This window comes from Callospermophilus lateralis, unplaced genomic scaffold (assembly GCF_048772815.1).
Source record: "Callospermophilus lateralis isolate mCalLat2 unplaced genomic scaffold, mCalLat2.hap1 Scaffold_89, whole genome shotgun sequence".
NCBI lineage: Eukaryota > Metazoa > Chordata > Mammalia > Rodentia > Sciuridae > Callospermophilus > Callospermophilus lateralis.
In genome coordinates this window covers 2,798,185-2,818,673 of record NW_027517018.1, presented here as the reverse complement: position 1 = coordinate 2,818,673, position 20,489 = coordinate 2,798,185, and the positions used below count along the sequence as shown (strand labels likewise).

Sequence of the window (20,489 nt, the reverse complement as noted above, 5' to 3'; positions counted from 1 at the left end):
GGAAAACTAAGGTGTTTCAGACAAAAGGAAAAATGAGAAGCTCAATCAATTTACTATACAAAGTAAAGGAAATTCCTAGGTTATAAGGGAAAATCAGAAAGCTACTGCTGATGCATTCAGGGGCCCTGTATATAGACAATTATGACTCAGTCACACACCAGGTCCCACCCTTCATTAACATGCAACCCCAGACATTCCATCCCTCCCACCCTTGACCCATACCCCGATATACCTCAGCTATGGTCATTCTCAAAGCACTGACAGGGGAGAGCTCAATATCCACCAGTTGGGCAGCTCTTAAACTCTACCCAGTAAAGATTGCACAAGGATAGAAAACACAGCACAGAGTTAGAATTATAAGGCAATCAGGAACACAACAGCTAAGAACATTTAGCAGTGTTTAGAAACAAAGATAGAAGGACTTAGGGCTACAATTGGCCTTTGAAAGTGAGATGATTGATTTTTATGTGACAAATAGGCAAAAATAAAATATTCTCTAGTTAGTCACAATTTTAAGTCAAGTTTGATAAACTTGTCCGTGCTCTGTTTCTTCTAAGGCTCTACTTCATTCATCCCAAGCTTCAAAGAAGTCACATTATAGGACAATATCATTGAGTCGTTAAGAAAAATCTGATTTGTTCAAAAGGTCACTAATATAAATGGCAAAAGCCATTATCTAAGAAGCAAATACTAAATTCCTATATTTCTTTTTTTCCTAAATATTTCTCTTATTTTATTCTATCCTTTTTTGCAGTACTAGGGACTGAATCCAGGCTCTTATACATGCCAGGCAAGTGCTCTACCACTGAGCTACAATCCCCAGTCCTGTATTTCCTTATATAGCTATTAACAGGGCTATTCAAAATATAAGAAAAATAATGAGGATGTCACCAACAAATACATTTCTATTAAAGTGATATCATTAAACTCTGAAAATATATCATATACTCCTTTCAGATTCTAAATTTACTAAAAGAGTTTTTGAATATAATTTGACTTCCCTCTTGGTTTGCCTACTTTTAGAGAATGTATTAGAATGCCAATATTACTTCTCATTTTGTAGAAGCTAAATTTCATTATTTTGTGTCAAAAAATTCATATTTTTGTTCATCATTTTAAAAATTCAAATAATGGCAAACATTTCCCTTAAACTTAAGAAAAATGTATAATTAATGTAAGTTCTCTAAAAGTTGCCAATTTGAGGTTTATGTTAACATTCTAAAATCTTAAATGAATTATCAAAGGCCTATAATTGCTTTCTAAAGCCAATTAAAATATCTCTATGCCCATATATATTATTACATTATTCATTCTACTCTGGTTAAAATTTAACCACTGGGTTCTTTGAGAGGTATAACATAAAAGAATTTCATGTACAGAAAGCATAATGTACATATTAATAAATCTGTTGAATAATTTTTCTTCTTCCCTCAGTTTTCAGATTTTCATTACTTTTGTTTCATAACTTCATCTTATTCAGTAGGAAGTTGTTAGTATAAAGACACTGGGTGTGTTCCTTACATGGTAGACAGAAGAAATGTCATGGTTTCTCTACATCTTCATAGTGTTGTTACAAAATTAATGAGATACACTCAGCTCTCCCTGTCTATTCCAAGGATGATAACTATGTAAGCACAAATATAATTTAAAAAAATGATAAGAGAATCTGAATTCCCCTTACAGTATCACTGTCACAGGGCTGGAACTGGAAGGGTTGAGGTTTGTGAAATACAGCATTCTCTTGTAAAAACAGCTGAAGATTATAGTCCCGTACCACCTACAGAGAAAATAAGATATCTTTAAGTCTTGAATAAGGTTAAAATGTCCAGTAATTACATTCTAAAGTCTAAGATTTACTCAGCTGGTTTCTATACAAATGAGAAATCATCCAACACTATGTGATCAAAAGGAAATGATAATGTTATGCCTTTTTTTTAAGATAAGAGTTATTACTTCTATGTCCTATTTTCTCAAGAGTTTAAATTTGAAAGTACTAGTTTAGCAACTAGTCCAGATTTAAAGACTAAACAATATGCACTATTTTAAGAGAGCAAAATGTCATGAAAAGCTATCCTGTGTAATGGGTGTGTATGTGTGTGAACAGGGAAGGGAGCATTGGTTTCTTAGTTTCTCCAAACTCTGAAGTTTGATGGGCTCTTAGAAGTCTGTTTTACAAACTGCCATTCACTAGGAAACTGCAAGATAATCCTATCTATAGCACAAAATGATATTGCCAGAAAATTTCTTGTACTTTTTCCCAATAGGTTGCATTCTAATCATGATCTTAAAATACACTCAGAAACCCTGTGCCTAATAGAAGAAAAAGTAGGCCCAAATATCTGCTACATCTGCTTAGGACCTGACTTCCTTAACAAGACTCCTAAAGAACAAGAAGTAAAATCAAGAATCAATAAATGGGATGGAATCAAACTAAAAAGTTTCTTCGCATTCAAGCATGTGAAGAGAGAGCTTACAGAATGGAAAAAAAATTTATCAAACACACCTCCTCAGATAGAACATTAATCTCCAGGATATATAAAGAACTCAAAAAACTTAACACACACACACACACACACACACACACACACACACACACACACCACAATCAATAAATGGGCAGACAATTCACAGAAAAAGAAACACAGTCAATCAACAAATATATGAAAAAATGTTCAACATCTCTAGTAATCAAGAGAAATGCAAAACTACACTGAGATTCCATCTTACTGGAGTAATCAGAATGGCAATCATCAAGAATATAAGCAACAATAAATGTTGGTGAGGATGTGGGAAAAAAAGGTATACTTCATACATTGTTGGTGGGGCTGTAAATTGGTGCAACCACTATGGAAAGCAGTGTGGAGAGTGGAACAACCATTTGACCCAGTTATCCGACTCCTAGGTTTATACCCAAATGACTTAAAATCAGCATATTACAGTGATACAGCCACATCAATGTTTATAGAAGCTCAATTCAAAACAGCTAAATTATGGAATCAACCTAGATGCCCTTCAACAGATGAATGGATAAAGAAACTGGTATATATACCTAATGGAATATTACCAAGCCTTAAAGAATAAAAAAATTGTGGTATTTGCCAGTAAATGGATGAAACTGGAGAACATCATGCTAAGTGAAATAAGCCAATCCCAAAGAACCAAAGGCCAAATGTTTTTTCTGATATATGGATAATAATTCACAATGGGGGAGGGGGAAGAATAGAGGTATTTTGAACTAGAAAGAGGGGAGTGAAAGGAGGGCAGGGGGCATGGGTATAGGAATAACATTAGAATGAATTGGACATTATTACCCTATGTGCATATATGATTACATCATCTGTAATCATAACATCATGTACAACCAGATGAATGAAAAGTTATACTCCATTTATGTATGTCAAAATGTATTCTACTGTCATGTATAACTAATTAAAACAAATAATTCAGAAGACAGACTGAAAAGGAATATACATAGAACAGCAAAATAAACAGCATAGAAAGATGGTCTCTGAAAATGAATTATATGCTCTGGGAAAAAATGGAAATAAGCAACATTTGATTATGCAGAAACCCAAATTGCATTTTTCTGCACTGGTTACTCATCTTTCATGTGCAATGCATTACACCTCATTAGCAGCTCTGCCTGAGGATGGGCAGAAGAAAAAAAGTTCAAAAAAGTTCTGTAGTTTTACCTTGGAAATCTGGGAAAAGGATGGACTACTTGAGAGGATAATGTAGTGTTTTATATTTTATTTACAAGTGCAATCCCAGTTTTCCACTGCTTGCCTCCTCCCCATTCAATCATCCATTTATAGAGCTTACCAGGTCCAACGTTAAGTATAGGAGTGACAAGGGAATCCACAGATGAACAAAACAGCAAATAGGGTTAGTATCTTCCAGTAATTTAGAATGTGAAAACTGGAAGAACCAAATAGATTACACAGTTCAAATACACTGTGGAAGTACGCAGAAGGTACAGGGAGAGCAAAAGGGGTGATACTGAATTCAGATGGAAGAGGTGAGATGGGGTGAGGATTATGGGGAGGTTCTGGTCAAGGAATACTCACTGAAAAAACGTATTCTCAAAGGGAAATGTATTTTGTTCTTTTCTTGGGTTCTAATTTTAAGCTAGAATAACTGAAAGCTAATGATCCAGCCCTCAAAGCCTCACTCATTACCATGAAGAAAAGCTGGGAGGATCACTAGCCAAACAAATCCTCAACCACTATGATGGGTGGGGCAAGGGCAGACTGGACAGGTCAATTCTTACAGACTTTAAACTTTTTGTTATAGATAATTTCAAAACACACATAAAAGTAGAGATAATAGTAATATGTATCTCCATGTGCTCATGGCCCAGTTTTCAAAAACATCCCCTCATGGACAATCTTGTTTCATCTATAAATTCATCTACTTCTTCTGTCACTAATTATATTGAAGTAAGTCCCAGACTTACTTCAATCTCATCTATAAACATTTCAATATCCTATCTAAAAGAATAGGGGTCTTAAGAAAACACATTCAGTTTAAAATTTACAAGACTAACATATCAATTAGTGTTCAAATTTCCCTATTCTTTAAAAGTTTTTCGAATTAGGATCCAAGTAAAGTCAGTCCCCAGAGTGCAACTGGATGTTGCTTATAATGTGGAAGCTGGGAGAACTAAATAGGTTACACAGCTAAAGCACACTATGGAAGCACATAGAGGATACAGGGAGAGCAAAGAAGATGATACTGAATCCTGACTGAAGAGGTGAGATGGGGTGAGGAGTGGTGGGGAGAATCTGGTGAGGGAAAGCTGATGTTGCTTAAGATGATATTCTTTACATACACTGTACATTTCTTTCTTCCTCCTTTTTCCTCTCTTGCAATCAATTCAATTGTTGAAGAAGCCCAGGTTTTTTTTTGTTGAGTTTCTGAGTCTGAATTTTGTTGACTGCATCCTGGGAATGTTTTACTTCCTGTTTTTCCTTAAATTGGCTTTTGAATCTAGAGGCTTAATTAGATTCAGGTTTGTGTTTGTTTGGATCTGCTTTGTTTCTGTTTGTTTTGGCAAGGTAGGCTTTACTTTCATGAGAAGGTTTGCCCTGACTTGCCTCTTTTTATGATATTAACATTTATAGTGGGCTGAAGGTAACTTCCCAAAAGATATGCCCATGTCTTAATCCCTGAAATCTGTGGATGTTACCTCCTTTTGAAAAAGTGTTTTGGCAGATGTAATTAAGGATTCTGAGATAAAAACATGCTGGATTACCTAGGTGGGCCCTAAATCCAATGATAAGACATTAAGAGGGCTGGGGATGTGGCTCAAGCGGTAGCACGCTCGCCTGGCATGCGCGGGGTGCTGGGTTTGATCCTCAGCACCATATAAAAATAAAATAAAGATGCTGTGTCCATTGAAAACTAAAAAATAAATATTAAAAAATTCTCTCTCTCTCAAAAAACAAAAGATATTAAGAAAATTACACAGACAAAAGGAGAGGGCAATGTGACCACTGAGGCAGAGAGTGGAGTGAGGTGGCCACAGACACCCAATGAGGTAAGGAATTGTTTTTCCCTTAAAGCTTTTGGAGGAAGTACAGCTTGCTGACACTTAAGATTTCAGATTTCTAGTCAAGGAAATGGAAAAAAGTTGCAAAGGAGTCCTGTGCACTTCTTAAGATCTTTCTCTTTCTCTCTCTTTTTATTTATTTTTCAGTTTTCAGTGGACACAACATCTTTATTTTATTTTATGTGGTGCTGAGGATCGAACCCAGCGCCCCGAGAATGCCAGGCGAGCGAATTACCACTTGAGCCACATCCCCAGCCCTCCTGTGTACTTCTTAATGTCAGCATCCTGCATAGCTATCACACAATAAAAAGCTAGAAAATTGACATTGGTATACACCATAAAGGTTATTAGATTCCACCAATTATACACTTACTCCTTTGGGTATGTTCATTTATATGGCTCTATGCACATGTGTAGCTTCATATAACCACAAACCATAGTCCAAATGCTAAACTGAACCATCACCACAAGACTCCCTTGTGCCCAAATATCTTCAAATTGGGTCTTCCAAATTGCAGCATGTTTCTGTTAATACATAGTCTTGCTAAGATTCATTCTTGTCTACATTTATTTTTGATAGGTTAAATGGAATCTCATGATGATTTTAATTTTCATTTCCTTGATTATTATTATTTTTTAAAAATAGTTGTAGCCCGGATCAGGCCCAGCGGCCCGCCAGCGTGGCAGTCACATCACTCCATTTGGAGTAGGGGCAGAGCAGAGCCGCCGCCCGAGCCTGCAAGGTAGATAGACTTGCGACTGGCGGAACAGGCCCAGCGGTCTACTGGTGTGGTAGACATGTCACACAAATTGGAGGAGGGGCAGAGCAGAGCTGTCTCCCGAGTCCGCAAGGTAGGCAGACCCACGTCCGACCGGCGGATCAGGCCCAGCGGCCTGCTGGTGTGGTAGACACGTCACCCGTCATCCCAATTGGAGTAGGGGCAGAGCAGAGCCTTCTCCCGCGGTCGGAGCAGGCCCAGCGGCCCGACAGCGTCGTAGTCACGTCAACCCAATTGGAGCAGGGACAGAGCAGAGCCGCCACCCGCGCCCAGAACAGGTCCAGCGACCTGCCGGCGTAGTAGTCAAGACACCCCAATTGGAGTAGGGGCAGAGCAGATCCTCCACCCGAGCCCGCATGATAGGCAGGCCTGTGACAGACTGGCGGAACAGGCCCAGTGGCCTACCGGCATGGTAGACACGTCACACCACTTGGGGGAGGGGCAGAGCAGAGCCGCAGCCCGCGCCCAGAACAGGCCCAGCGACCTGCCGGCGTGGTAGTCACGACAACCCAATTGGAGAAGGGGCAGAGCAGAGCCGCCGCCCGCGCCTGCGAGGTAGTCAGATCCATGACTAACTGACAGAACAGGCCCAGGGGTTCACGGACGTGGTAGACACGTCACACCAATTGGAGGAAGGGCAGAGCAGAGCCGCTGCCCACGCCTCCAAGGTAGGCAGACCTGCGACCGACCGGCAGAACAGTCCCAGCGGCCCACCAGTGTGGTAGACAGATCACCCCAATTGGAGGAGGAGCAGAGCTGCCACCCGCCCCTGCAAGGGAGACTTTTCAACTATGCAAGAGCAATATAAATATATAGGGGGAAAATTTCAAAAACACAACAGTTTCACTAAGCAGAAAGAAACACGAGCAATATGAAAAGACAAGGAAAGAAAGGACCACAAGCAATGCAGGTCAACTCAACTTTAGAAGAGATAATAGCTGCAGCAGATGGAATGTCAGATAAAGAATTCAGGATATACATGCTGCAGATGATCTGGAGTCTCAAGGAAGACATTAGACAGCAAAATCAGACAATGAAAGATCACTTCGACCACTTCGACAATGTATTACATAAACAAATCCAAGAAGCAAAAGATCAACTATACAGGGAGATAGAGGTAATAAAAAACAAACAAACAGAAATCCTAGAAATGCAGGAAGCAATAAACCAACTTAAAAACTCAATTGAGAATACTACCAGCAGAGTAGAACACTTAGAAGATAGAACATCAGACAATGAAGACAAAGTATTTCAACTTGAAAAGAACATAGACAGCTCAGCAAAACTGTTAAGAAACCATGAGCAGAACATCCAAGAAATATGGGATAATATAAAGAGACCAAACTTAAGAGTCATTGGGATACAGGAAGGTATAGAGGTCCAAACCAAAGGAATGAGCCACCTATTCAATGAAATAATACGAGAAAACTTCCCAGACTTGAAGAATGAGACAGAATCCCAAATCCTAGAAGCATACAGGATGCCGAATGTGCAAAACCATAAGAGATCCACACCTAGACACATTATAATGAAGATGCCCAACATACAGATTAAGGAGAGAATTTTAAAAGCTACAAGAGAAAGGAAGCAGATTACATTTAGGGGTAAACCAATCAGGATAACAGCTGATCTTTCAACACAGACTCTGAAAGCTAGAAGATCCTGGAATAACATATTTCAAAAACTGAAAGAAAATGGGTTCCAACCAAGAATCATGTATCCAGCGAAATTAAGCTTCAGGATGGAAGATAAAATTAAAACCTTCCACGATAAACAAAAGTTAAAAGAATTTGCAGCTAGAAAACCATGTCTTCAAAACATCCTCGGCAAAACATTACAGGAAGAGGAAATGGAAAATAACAATGAAAACCAACAGTGGGAGGTAGGACAGTAAAGGGGGGAAAAATAATCAAAAAGGAAAACAAACCATGTTTAGTAACATAAATAAACAAATATGGCTGGAAGAACAACCCATATCTCAATAATAACCCTAAATGTTAATGGCTTAAACTCACCAATCAAGAGACACAGGCTAGTAGAATGGATCACAAAACAAGACCCAACAATATGCTGCCTACAGGAGACGCATTTGATAGGAAAATACATACATAGACTGAAGGTGAAAGGTTGGGAAAAATCATATCACTCATATGGACTTCGGAAACAAGCAGGAGTGTCCATACTCATATCAAATAAAATAGATTTCAAGCCAAAGTTAATCAAAAGGGATAAAGAGGGACACTACATACTGCTCAAGGGAACCATACACCAACAAGACATAACTATCATAAATATATATGCCCCAAACAATGGTGCAGCTATGTTCATCAAACAAACTCTTCTCAAGTTTAAGAGTCTAATAGACCAACATACAATAATCATGGGAGACTTCAACACACCTCTCTCACCACTAGACAGATCTTCCAAACAAAAGTTGAATAAGGAAACTATAGAACTCAATAACACAATTAATAACCTAGACTTAATTGATATATATAGGATATACCACCCAACATCAAGCAGTTACACTTTTTTTCTCAGCAGCACATGGATCCTTCTCAAAAATAGATCATATATTATGTCACAGGGCAACTCTTAGACAATATAAAGGAGTGGAGATAATACCATGCATCTTATCTGATCATAATGGAATGAAACTGAAAATCAACGAAAAAAGAAGGAAGGAAAAAACATGCATCACTTGGAGAATGAACAATTGGTTACTAAATGATCAATGGGTTATAGAAGACATCAAGGAGGAAATTAAAAAACTCTTAGAGATAAATGAAAGCACAGACACAACATATCGGAATCTATGGGACACATTAAAAGCAGTTCTAAGAGGAAAATTCATTGCTTGGAGTTCATTCCTTAAAAAAAGAAAAAACCAACAAATAAATGATCTCATACTCCATCTCAAAATCCTAGAAAAAGAAGAGCAAAACAACAGCAAAAGAAGTAGAAGGCAAGAAATTATTAAAATCAGAGCTGAAATTAATGAAATCGAAACAAAAGAAACAATTGAAAAGATTGACAAAACTAAAAGTTGGTTCTTTGAAAAAATAAATAAAATCGACAGACCCTTAGCCATGCTAACGAAGAGAAGAAGAGAGAGAAATAAAATTACTAGCATACGGGATGAAAAAGGCAATATCACAACAGACACTTCAGAAATACAGAAGATAATCAGAAACTATTTTGAATCCTTATACTCCAATAAAATAGAAGATAGTGAAGGCATTGATAAATTTCTTAAGTCATATGACCTGCCCAGATTAAGGCAGGAGGATATAGACAACCTAAACAGACCAATATCAATTGAGGAAATAGAAGAAACCATCAAAAGACTACCAACTAAGAAAAGCCCAGGACCGGATGGGTATACAGCAGAGTTTTACAAAACCTTTAAAGAGGAACTAATACCAATACTTTTCAAGCTATTTCAGGAAATAGAAAAAGAGGGAGAACTTCCAAATTCATTCTACGAGGCCAACATCACCCTGATTCCTAAACCAGACAAAGACACTTCAAAGAAAGAAAACTACAGACCAATATCTCTAATGAACCTAGATGCAAAAATCCTCAATAAAATTCTGGCAAATTGGATTCAAAAACATATCAAAAAAATTGTGCACCATGATCAAGTAGGATTCATCCCTGGGATGCAAGGCTGGTTCAATATACGGAAATCAATTAATGTTATTCACCACATCAATAGACTTAAAATTAAGAACCATATGATCATCTCGATAGATGCAGAAAAAGCATTCGACAAAGTACAGCATCCCTTTATGTTCAAAACGCTAGAAAAACTAGGGATAACAGGAACTTACCTCAACATTGTAAAAGCAATCTATGCTAAGCCTCAGGCTAGCATCATTCTGAATGGAGAAAAATTGAAGGCATTCCCTCTAAAATCTGGAACAAGACAGGGATGCTCTCTCTCACCACTTCTGTTCAACATAGTTCTCGAAACACTGGCCAGAGCAATTAGACAGACGAAAGAAATTAAAGGCATAAAAATAGGAAAAGAAGAACTTAAATTATCACTATTTGCAGATGACATGATTCTCTACCTAGCAGACTCAAAAGGGTCTACAAAGAAACTATTAGAGCTAATAAATGAATTCAGCAAAGTGGCAGGATATAAAATCAAAACGTATAAATCAAAGGCATTCCTGTATATCAGTGACAAATCCTCTGAAAGGGAAATGAGGACAACCACTCCATTCACAATATCCCCCCAAAAAATAAAATACTTAGGAATCAACCTAACAAAAGAGGTGAAAGACTTATACAATGAAAACTACACAACCCTAAAGAGAGAAATAGAAGAAGATCTTAGAAGATGGAAAAATATACCCTGTTCATGGATAGGCAGAACTAACATCATCAAAATGACGATATTACCAAAAGTTCTCTATAGGTTTAATGCAATGCCAATCAAAATCCCAATGGCATTTCTTATAGAAATAGAGAAAGCAATCATGAAATTCATATGGAAAAATAAAAGACCCAGAATAGCAAAAACAATGCTAAGCAGGAAGGGTGAATCAGGCGGTATAGCGATACCAGACTTCAAACTATACTACAGAGCAATAGTAACAAAAACAGCATGGTACTGGTACCAAAACAGGCTGGTGGACCAATGGTACAGAATAGAGGACACAGAAACCAATCCACAAAACTACAACTATCTTATATTTGATAAAGGGGCTAAAAGCATGCAATGGAGGAAGGATAGCATCTTCAACAAATGGTGCTGGGAAAACTGGAAATCCATATGCAACAAAATGAAACTGAATCTCTTTCTCTCACCATGCACAAAAGTTAACTCAAAATGGATCAAGGAGCTTGATATCAAATCAGACACATGGCGTCTGATAGAAGAAAAAGTCGGCTACGATCTACATACTGTGGGGTCGGGCTCCAAATTCCTCAATAGGACACCCATAGCACAACAGTTAATAACTAGAATCAACAAATGGGACTTACTCAAACTAAAAAGTTTTTTCTCAGCAAAAGAAACAATAAGAGAGGTAAATAGGGAGCCTACATCCTGGGAACAAATCTTTACTCCTCACACTTCAGATAGAGCCCTAATATCCAGAGTATACAAAGAACTCAAAAAATTAGACAACAAGATAACAAATAACCCAATCAACAAATGGGCCAAAGACATGAACAGACACTTCTCAGAGGAGGACATACAATCAATCAACAAGTACATGAAAAAATGCTCACCATCCCTAGCAGTCAGAGAAATGCAAATCAAAACCACCCTAAGATACCATCTCACTCCAGTAAGATTGGCAGCCATTATGAAGTCAAACAACAACAAGTGCTGGCGAGGATGTGGGGAAAAGGGTACACTTGTTCATTGTTGGTGGGACTGCAAATTGGTGCAGCCAATCTGGAAAGCAGTATGGAGATTTCTTGGAAAGCTGGGAATGGAACCACCATTTGACCCAGCTATTCCCCTTCTCGGTCTATTCCCTAAAGACCTAAATAGAGCATGCTACAGGGACACTGCTACATCGATGTTCATAGCAGCACAATTCACAATAGCAAGACTGTGGAACCAACCTAGATGCCCTTCAATAGACGAATGGATAAAAAAATGTGGCATTTATACACAATGGTGTATTACTCTGCATTAATAAATGACAAAATCATAGAATTTGGAGGGAAATGGATGGCATTAGAGCAGATTATGCTAAGTGAAGCCAGCCAATCCCTAAAAAACAAATGCCAAATGTCTTCTTTGATATAAGGAGAGTAACTAAGAACAGAGTAGGGACGAAGAGCATGAGAAGAAGATTAACATTAAACAGGGACGAGAGGTGGGAGGGAAAGGGAGGGAGAAGGGAAATTGCATGGAAATGGAAGGAGACCCTCAGGGTTATACAAAATTACATACAAGAGGTAGCGAGGGGAAAGGGAAAAATAATACAAGGGGGAGATATGAACTGCAGTAGAGTGGGTAGAGAGAGAAGAGGGGAGGGGAGGGGAGGGGAGGGGAGGGGAGGGGGATAGTAAAGGATAGGAAAGGCAGCAGAATACAACAGACCCTAGTATGGCAATATATAAATCAATGGAAGTGTAACTGATGTGATTCTGCAATTTGTATACGGGGTAAAAATGGGAGTTCATAACCCACTTGAATCAAAGTGTGAAATATGATATATCAAGAACTATATAATGTTTTTAACAACCAACAATAAAAAAAAGAAAAAAAAAGAAAAATAGTTGTACACAATACTTTTATTTTGTTTATTTTTATGTGGTGCTGAGGATTGAACCCAGGGCCTTGAATGTGCTAGGCAAGTGCACTACCGCTGAGCCACAATCCCAGTCTTTCCTTGATTATTAACAAGGAAAGCATCTGCATTAAGTAGTTAGGGCTGCCACAACAAAGTACAACAGACTGGGGAGCTTAAATATCAGAAACAGATTTCTTTAGAGGTCAAGAGGAAAGACGTTCAAGATCAAGATACTGGCAGGGTTGGTTTTTACTGTGGGCCATTCTCTATGGCTTAGAGCTGCCACCTTCTTTTGGTATCTTCATATGGTCTCTCTGTGCCTGTTTAATGTCTATAATTCTCAACTTCTTATAAGGACATTAGTCATACTGGATTAGACCCACCCAAATGACCTTATTTTAATTATATCTTTAAAAGTCTATCTTCAAATATGGTCATACTATGAGGTACTAGGGGTTAGGATTTCAACATGAAATTTCCGAGGGCCACAATTCAGCCAATAACAATATCATCTTATATTTTTATGGTATTTTTTTTCCTGTAACATGCATGTTGTTTGTTTTATTAGTAGTTAATTCCTTTTTATGGGCAAAGAATATTTCACTGCATGGATATACCATGCCATATTTTACTTACTCAACTACTAGTTGATAAACATTTGAGTTGTTTCCACTGTTTGACTATTATAAATAATGCTACTGTGAACACTCATGTACAATTTTTTTGTTTTAATACTTTAAGTTTTCAATATTCTTAAGTGTATTCCTAGGAGCAGAAGTTGAGTCATATGGTAACTATGTGTTTAACTTTTTAAAAAAATTATTAAAGCCATCCTAGTGGGCAGAAAATGATATCTCACTGTGGTTTTAATTTGTGTGTTCATAATGACCAACAATTGCTGAACGTTTTTTCATGTGCTTATTGCCTGTACATCTTCTCAGAGGAAATGTCTACTCAAGTCTTTTGCCCATTTTTTTAAAAATATTTTTTTAGATGTTGATGGATCTTTATTTTATTCATTTATTTAAATTCGGTGCTGAGAATCGAACCCAGGACCTCACACATGCTAGGCAATGCTCTACCACCGAGCCACAACTCCAGCCCCAGTTCTTTTGCCCATTTTAAGAATTGTTATTTTGTTGTTGAGTTGTAAGAGTCCTTTATATAAATCTGTTTATAAAATCCTTAACAGATAAATTTAAATATCAGATGTGTAAACATTTCTTCCATCTTTGGGTCTTTTTTAAAAAACATTCCTGAATAGTGTCCTTTGATGTGTTAAGAGTTTTTAATTTGAAAAGTACAATTATCTGCTTTTTTTCTTTTTTTTTAATTTCTCTTTTTTTGTTCTTCTAAAATGTTTTTAGCTGTTGATGGACCTTTCTTTATTTATATGCGGTTGATAATTAAACCCAGTGTCTAGCCTCACGCATGCTAGACAAGTGCTCTACCACTGAGCTATAACTCCAGCCCGCCCATCTTTCTTTCTTTCCTTTTCCTTTCTTTCCCCTTCCTTCCTCCCTCCCTCCCTCCCTCCCTTCCTTCCTTCCATGTTGGGGGATCAAACTCAGGGCCTTGCACATGCTAGGCAAGTGCTCCATCACTGAGCTGTATTCCTAGCCCTATTTTTAGTCTTATTATGCTTTTGATTTCAAATCTAAGAATACACTATTAAATCCAAAGTAATAAAGACTTACTTTTATATTTTCTCCTATAGTTAGATCACTGATACACTTTGAGCTAATTTTTGTGCAGCAGAGGTTCGACTTATTTCAACTCTGTTCTTTTGCACTTGTCCCAGAACTTTTGTTGAAGATATTATTCTTTTGTCTTTGAATGGTCATAATACCCTTGTGGAAAAATCAATTGTCTACAGATACATGTGTTTATTTCTAGAATATCAATTTTATTTCATTAATTTATATGCCCATCTTTATGCTTCTACCACACTCTACTTGTAGTATGTTTTGAAATTTGGAAGTGTGAGTCCTCCAACTGTTTATCCTTTTCAATGTTGCTTTGGTTATTTAAAGTTCCTTACAGTTCCATGTAAATTTGAAGAGTGCCTTTTCCATTTCTGCAAAACAGGTCACTGGAATTTTGACAGGATTGCATTAAATCTGTAGATCATTTTTGGAAGATATTAAAAATTATTGATATGAAAGCCTCAAATCCACAAACATTTATTATAATCCAATTATTCAGTTCTTTTTTTCTGCAGTGTTTTATAGTTTTTACTCTTCAATGTCTTTGGTCAAAAAATTTTTTCCTGGGCTTGGGATGTGGCTCAAGTGGTAGCTCGCTCACCTGGCATGCGTGCGGCCTGGGTTTGATCCTCAGTACCACATACAAACAAAGATGTTGTGTCTGCGAAAAATTAAAATATTTTTTTAAAAAAATCCTCTCTCTCTCTCTCTTTTAAAAAAATTTTGTTTCCTGTGTATTTTATTCTTTGGATACTATTATAACTGCAATTGTTTTCTTAATTTTCTTTTTGGAAAAGAATTATCATTAATAGAGTGTAGAAACACAATGGGTTATTGTGTTTGATTCTGTACCCACAAGATCAAACTTTGCTCAATTATTTTATTAGCTATAGTAGTAATTACACGAATTCTATAGTTTTCTACATATAATCATGTCATCTGAAAGCAGAGGTCATTTTAATTCTTCTTTTCCTTTTCCTTACCTAACTGCTCTAGCTAGGACTTCTAGTACAAAGGTGGATAGCAGGAGTGAAAGCAGGCATCCTCATTTTGTTCCTGATTTTAGGGTGGAAACCCTTTTAGTCTTTTATCATTGAGTATGATATTAAATCTGGTTTTCCACAAAAACTATCAAGGTGTGGAAATTCCCTTCTATTTCTAATTTGCTGAGTTTTTCAACCCATTAAAGGGGGTTGAATTTTCTTAAATGTTTTTTCTGTGTCTACTAAAGTGATCAAGTGATTTTCACCTTATTTTATTAAATTTACTTTTTTGGTTAATCTTTAAGGTATTAAGATTGGTAATATTAGAGAATTTAACTTTCAAAAGAAATACAGAATAACATTGTTATTTTATGACTTGTTCAAAGAGCTATGTTATTCATCAGTAGGAGTTCTTTATATAGACAGAAAACAATCACACATATACTATTAGGGGCAGTAGAGCTAGTTTTAGAGTTATGATCCCAGAGAAAATAATCTATGATAACATCTGCTTCAGTTACATACAAAGCATTTCATAAAATATTAAGGAGAAAAGCAAGCTTCATAAATAATTAAAATTTAATAAAAGCTCCTAGACCCAGCTGTTTTCATTTAGAGGATGAAAGATATAGACAGCACCTTAACAATTATAGTGTGTTATGTCAGTATGAATTACCCCCCAAATATCTTTGGGAATATGTTACATTTTAGACATGTTAGAAAAATAGATTTTTACCTCAGAAGACAGAGTAATAATGATGTACAGTAAAAAACCTAAAGACTTTCAAACTTCCCAGTAGGTTATCAAATCACCTAGTTGCCTTCAGCAGTTTGACAAGAGTCATGTAACAAGCTCTTTATAAAAGAAAAGCACAAGGCATAAAACTTGTAGGTGTAAGCTTTTCTCACTTGGAACAAAAGGGAGCCTCTCCCGGATATATCATTCTTGTTAAAATTTTATTCCCACCACTTTCACCATAAACGTAAGAGCATCTCATTAATTGCTCATCCCTGGGGAACAAAACACTCACATTAGGGAAGGCACAAAATGAAAGCTTATCTCTTTATGTATCCAAACTAATTCATAAATTCTTAATATATTTTAAATTAAAGTAACAAACTACAGGAATAATATAGCATAGTATAACACAGTAGAAAAATACATAGAGCACTATGTGCATGTGACCCTGGGCAAGTCATATAAACTACCTGAGTCTGTGTTCCTCTCCATCAGATGAGCATGTTAATACCAATGACATGGGTTTCACAGTATGAGATGTAGATGTGCTAAAGAAAATCCTAGGAAATTAGGTGTGTGTACAATATTAGCGACTTGTTATAACCATGTTTTCTAAACTACCAGTACTGTACCCAAGCTAACTTTTTCTTGGAAAAAGAAATTTCAAAAAAGTTTAAAAGGATAGAATAAAAATATGAATAAAAAATGTTTTCCAATAAAATTAGAAATGAAAAATGTCACCTTACCATATAGCTGCACTGAATGCAAACTGTAAAATTCACTTCTAAATAATTCATGGGTTAATATAGAAATAACAAAAAAAGCCCTACATATCAGAGAGGGAGAAATTTTTTAGCTTTAAATGGGTTTACTTGAAAACAGAAAGACTGAAAATAAAGGTCCTAAATAGGAAAATAAGCTTGAGAAAGACAAGAACATAAACTTTAAAAAAGAAATAATGTAGATAAAGGTAAAACTTAGGGACATAGCATTGGGAAGCAGAACAAAAGCTGGTTCTGGCAAAGATGAATAAAGGACTGGTATGTTAGATCAAAATAAGAAAGCAAGGCAATATTTGAAATAAAAAGATAAATAACCAGAAGCAAAAAAGCATATGAGAAACTTATGCCATCAAGTCTGGTAACAACTGAAATAGACAACTATTTAGAAAATGCAGGTTACCAAAATGTATTGAAAAAGAAGCAGAAAACCTGAATGGACCAATGAATAAAAAGTATTTGGTAAATGGTCAGAAACTAAGCACTACATAGAAGGAATTAAGTTATGATGCTTCCTTTAAGACTTAGAAAATGGAAAGATCGCCCATGTTCTTGGATAGGCAGAATAAATACTGTCAAAATAGCCATACCAAAAGTGCTATAAGATTTAATGCCATTCCTTATTTTTATTATTGGTTGTTCAAAACATTACAAAGCTCTTGACATACCATATTTCATACATTTGATTCAAGTGGGTTATGAACTCCCATTTTTACCCCGTATACAGATGCAGAATCACATTTTAATGCAATTCCTATTACAATTCCAATGACATTCTTCATAGAAATAGAAAAAGCAGACATGAAATTCATTTGGAAAAATAAGAGGCCCAGAATAGCCAAAGCAATCCTTAGTTTGGTAAGATAGTGAAGCAGGAGGCATCACAATACCAGAACCTAAATTATACTCAGACCTATAGTAACAAAAACAAATGGTGCTGGGAAAACTAGAAATACATATGTAGCAAAATTAAATTAAACACCTACCTCTCACCCTGCATAAAACTCAACTCAAAATGGATTAAAGACCTTGGCAAGACCCTGTGCCTACTGGAAGGAAAAACAGGCACAAATCTCCATCATGCTGGGTTAGGAACCGAATTCCTCAACAAGATTCCTAAAGCCCAAAAAATAAAATCAATACTAAATGGGATGCTGTCAAACCAAAAAGCTTCTTCACAGCAAAGGAAACAATAAAGAATGTGAAGAGAGAGCCTACAGAATTGGAGAAAATCTTTACCATTTGCACCTCAGATAGAGCATTAATCTCCAGGATATATAAAGGACTCGAAAAACTTAACAAAAAAAAAAAAAAAAAAAAAGAAAGAAAGAAAAAAGAAAAGAAAAGAAAAGAAAAAAGAAACAAAAACAAACAAATCAATAAATGGGCTAAGAAACTGAACAGACACTTCACAGAAGAAACACAATTAATCAACAAATATAATTGCTAGAGATGTCGAACAAAAAATGTTCGACATCTCTAGCAATTGAGAAAATGCAAATTAAAACTACATTGAGACTTCATCTCATTCCAGTCAGAATGGCAATTACCAAGAATATAAGTAACAATAAATGTTGGCAAGGATGTGGGGCAAACGGTATACTCATAGACTACAAATTGGTGCAACCACTCTGGAAAGCAGTATGGAGATTGCTCAGAAAACTTGGGAGTGCAACAACCATTTGACTCACCTATCCCACTCCTCTGCATATCCCTAAAGGACTTAAGATCAGCATACTATAGTGATGTGGCCCCATCAATGGTTATAGCAGCTCAATTCACATTAGCTAAGATATGGAACCAACTTAGGTGCCTTCAACAGATGAATGGATAAAGATAATGTGATTATACACACACACACACACACACACACACACACACACACACAATGAATATTACTCAGTCATAAAGAAGAATAAAATTATGGCATTTGCCAGTAAATGGATGGAACTGGAGACTATCATACTAAGTGAAATAAGCCAACCACAAAAAAAACAAAGGCTGAATGTTCTAATATGTGGATGCAACACACAATGGGGCGGGTGGGAGAATAGCTGTTCATTGGATTAGATAAAGGGGAATGAAGGGAAGGGAGGGGGGCATGAGAATAGGAAAGACAGTAGAATGAATTAGACATAATTTCCCTATGTCTATACATGAATATGCGACCAGTGTTAACTCCACATCACAAGAATGGAAAGTTATACTCCATGTATATATAATATGTCAAAATACAGTTTACTGTCATGTACAACTAAAAAGACCAAAAAGTATTTTTTTCCTGGCCCCTACAGCTTTACACATGCTAGGCAAGCATTCTCCCACTAAGCTATATCCCCAGCCTGGCCAAGATGCTTTTACAGACTTTTTTTCAACATTTTCTTGTGAAAAATTTAAAATATGCACATAGTAAAATAAAAAGAATTAGATAATGAACACCTAGATACCCATTGTAATTCTGCAATTAATATTTTACTTCATTTTCTTTCACACACTTTTATCTATCTATCCATCCATCCTTCTTTTTATATATGAATCCTTCTGTTTTTTTTGGGGGGGGATTCTGGGGGTTAAGAATATACAAAATAGACATATGACAAGACTTAAAGTACCAGGGTAGTAATGTTTATATTTCCCCATCACCTTTGCATTTCTAATGTTTTTCTAATAGATCATTAAAACTCTGGTATATTGAAAAGAATATATACATAAGGAGGATAAAAAGTTTGTGCCCCTTTTCTTTCCCGTCTTTGGATACTGTCATGCAAAGATGGATACTCTGATCCCTTTACAAATGGTTTCTAAAAGATATAGTCAGTTCCCACTTCCCCTGCCAAAAAAAGAGAATTGAACAGGATCTTTTAAAGCAGCAGCTACAAAACACATACATTTTTATAAATGTATGCACTCAGTCAGGAAACATTTACTATGTATTTCATTTATTAGGAAGAATATAACATTTACTAATCACAAGAATAATTAATCTTTCAAAAGAGTAGTTCCACTACAAAAAAATTTACTCTATTAGAACCTAAAGAAAAGAAATTACATATATTTTTTCTACACACATTGGGACATGTGAGAAAAGTTGACAGATCAGTATTTTTAAATGAAAAGACTAGTGTTGAAGAATGACAGCATATGTCAAAAACCATGATACTGTAGTATTCAATCTGAAGTAGGAGGATGTTTCTGTTCCCCTGTGGATGAGTTAGAAGGATGCTGTCTCCAGACAGTTGTCCTTTAAGCATTCTTCTAGTATTACATTAGTTTCTTTGTTTTGTTTGTAGCAAAAACACGTTGAATTCTGAAATGGTTAACACCACCCACTGCAGTGAAGGTACTTTACCTTGCTGGAGTTCTCTAACAAAAACTGGAATGTGTTCTGCACAGTTTGACATGTTCCTAGCTCAGTCCGGCTGAAGGCTATTAAATAATCCTTGAGGTGATCATACACATTGCCATCGAGAGCCTAGAATAGAGGTGCAAATAAAAGCAAAAAAAAAAGTTGTGATAAAGTTGACACATAATACCTCTATGTCTACAAGAAAAGTATGAAAGTTCAGTTTGAAATCTATTAATAATAAATGCACAGGATATAGACTGTTGAGTAAGAATAATATAAACAGTTAACAATCACTTGAGAAATGCTGAATCTCTCTAATAAAAAAGCAACTACAAAAGGTAAA

At 36.3% G+C, this 20,489-nt stretch overlaps 1 pseudogene; it reads right to left on the bottom strand.

Annotated features, from left to right (window-relative positions):
* LOC143641199 (F-BAR and double SH3 domains protein 2-like) overlaps nt 1–20,489 on the bottom strand; it is a 137,493-nt pseudogene that overhangs the window by 66,615 nt on the left and 50,389 nt on the right.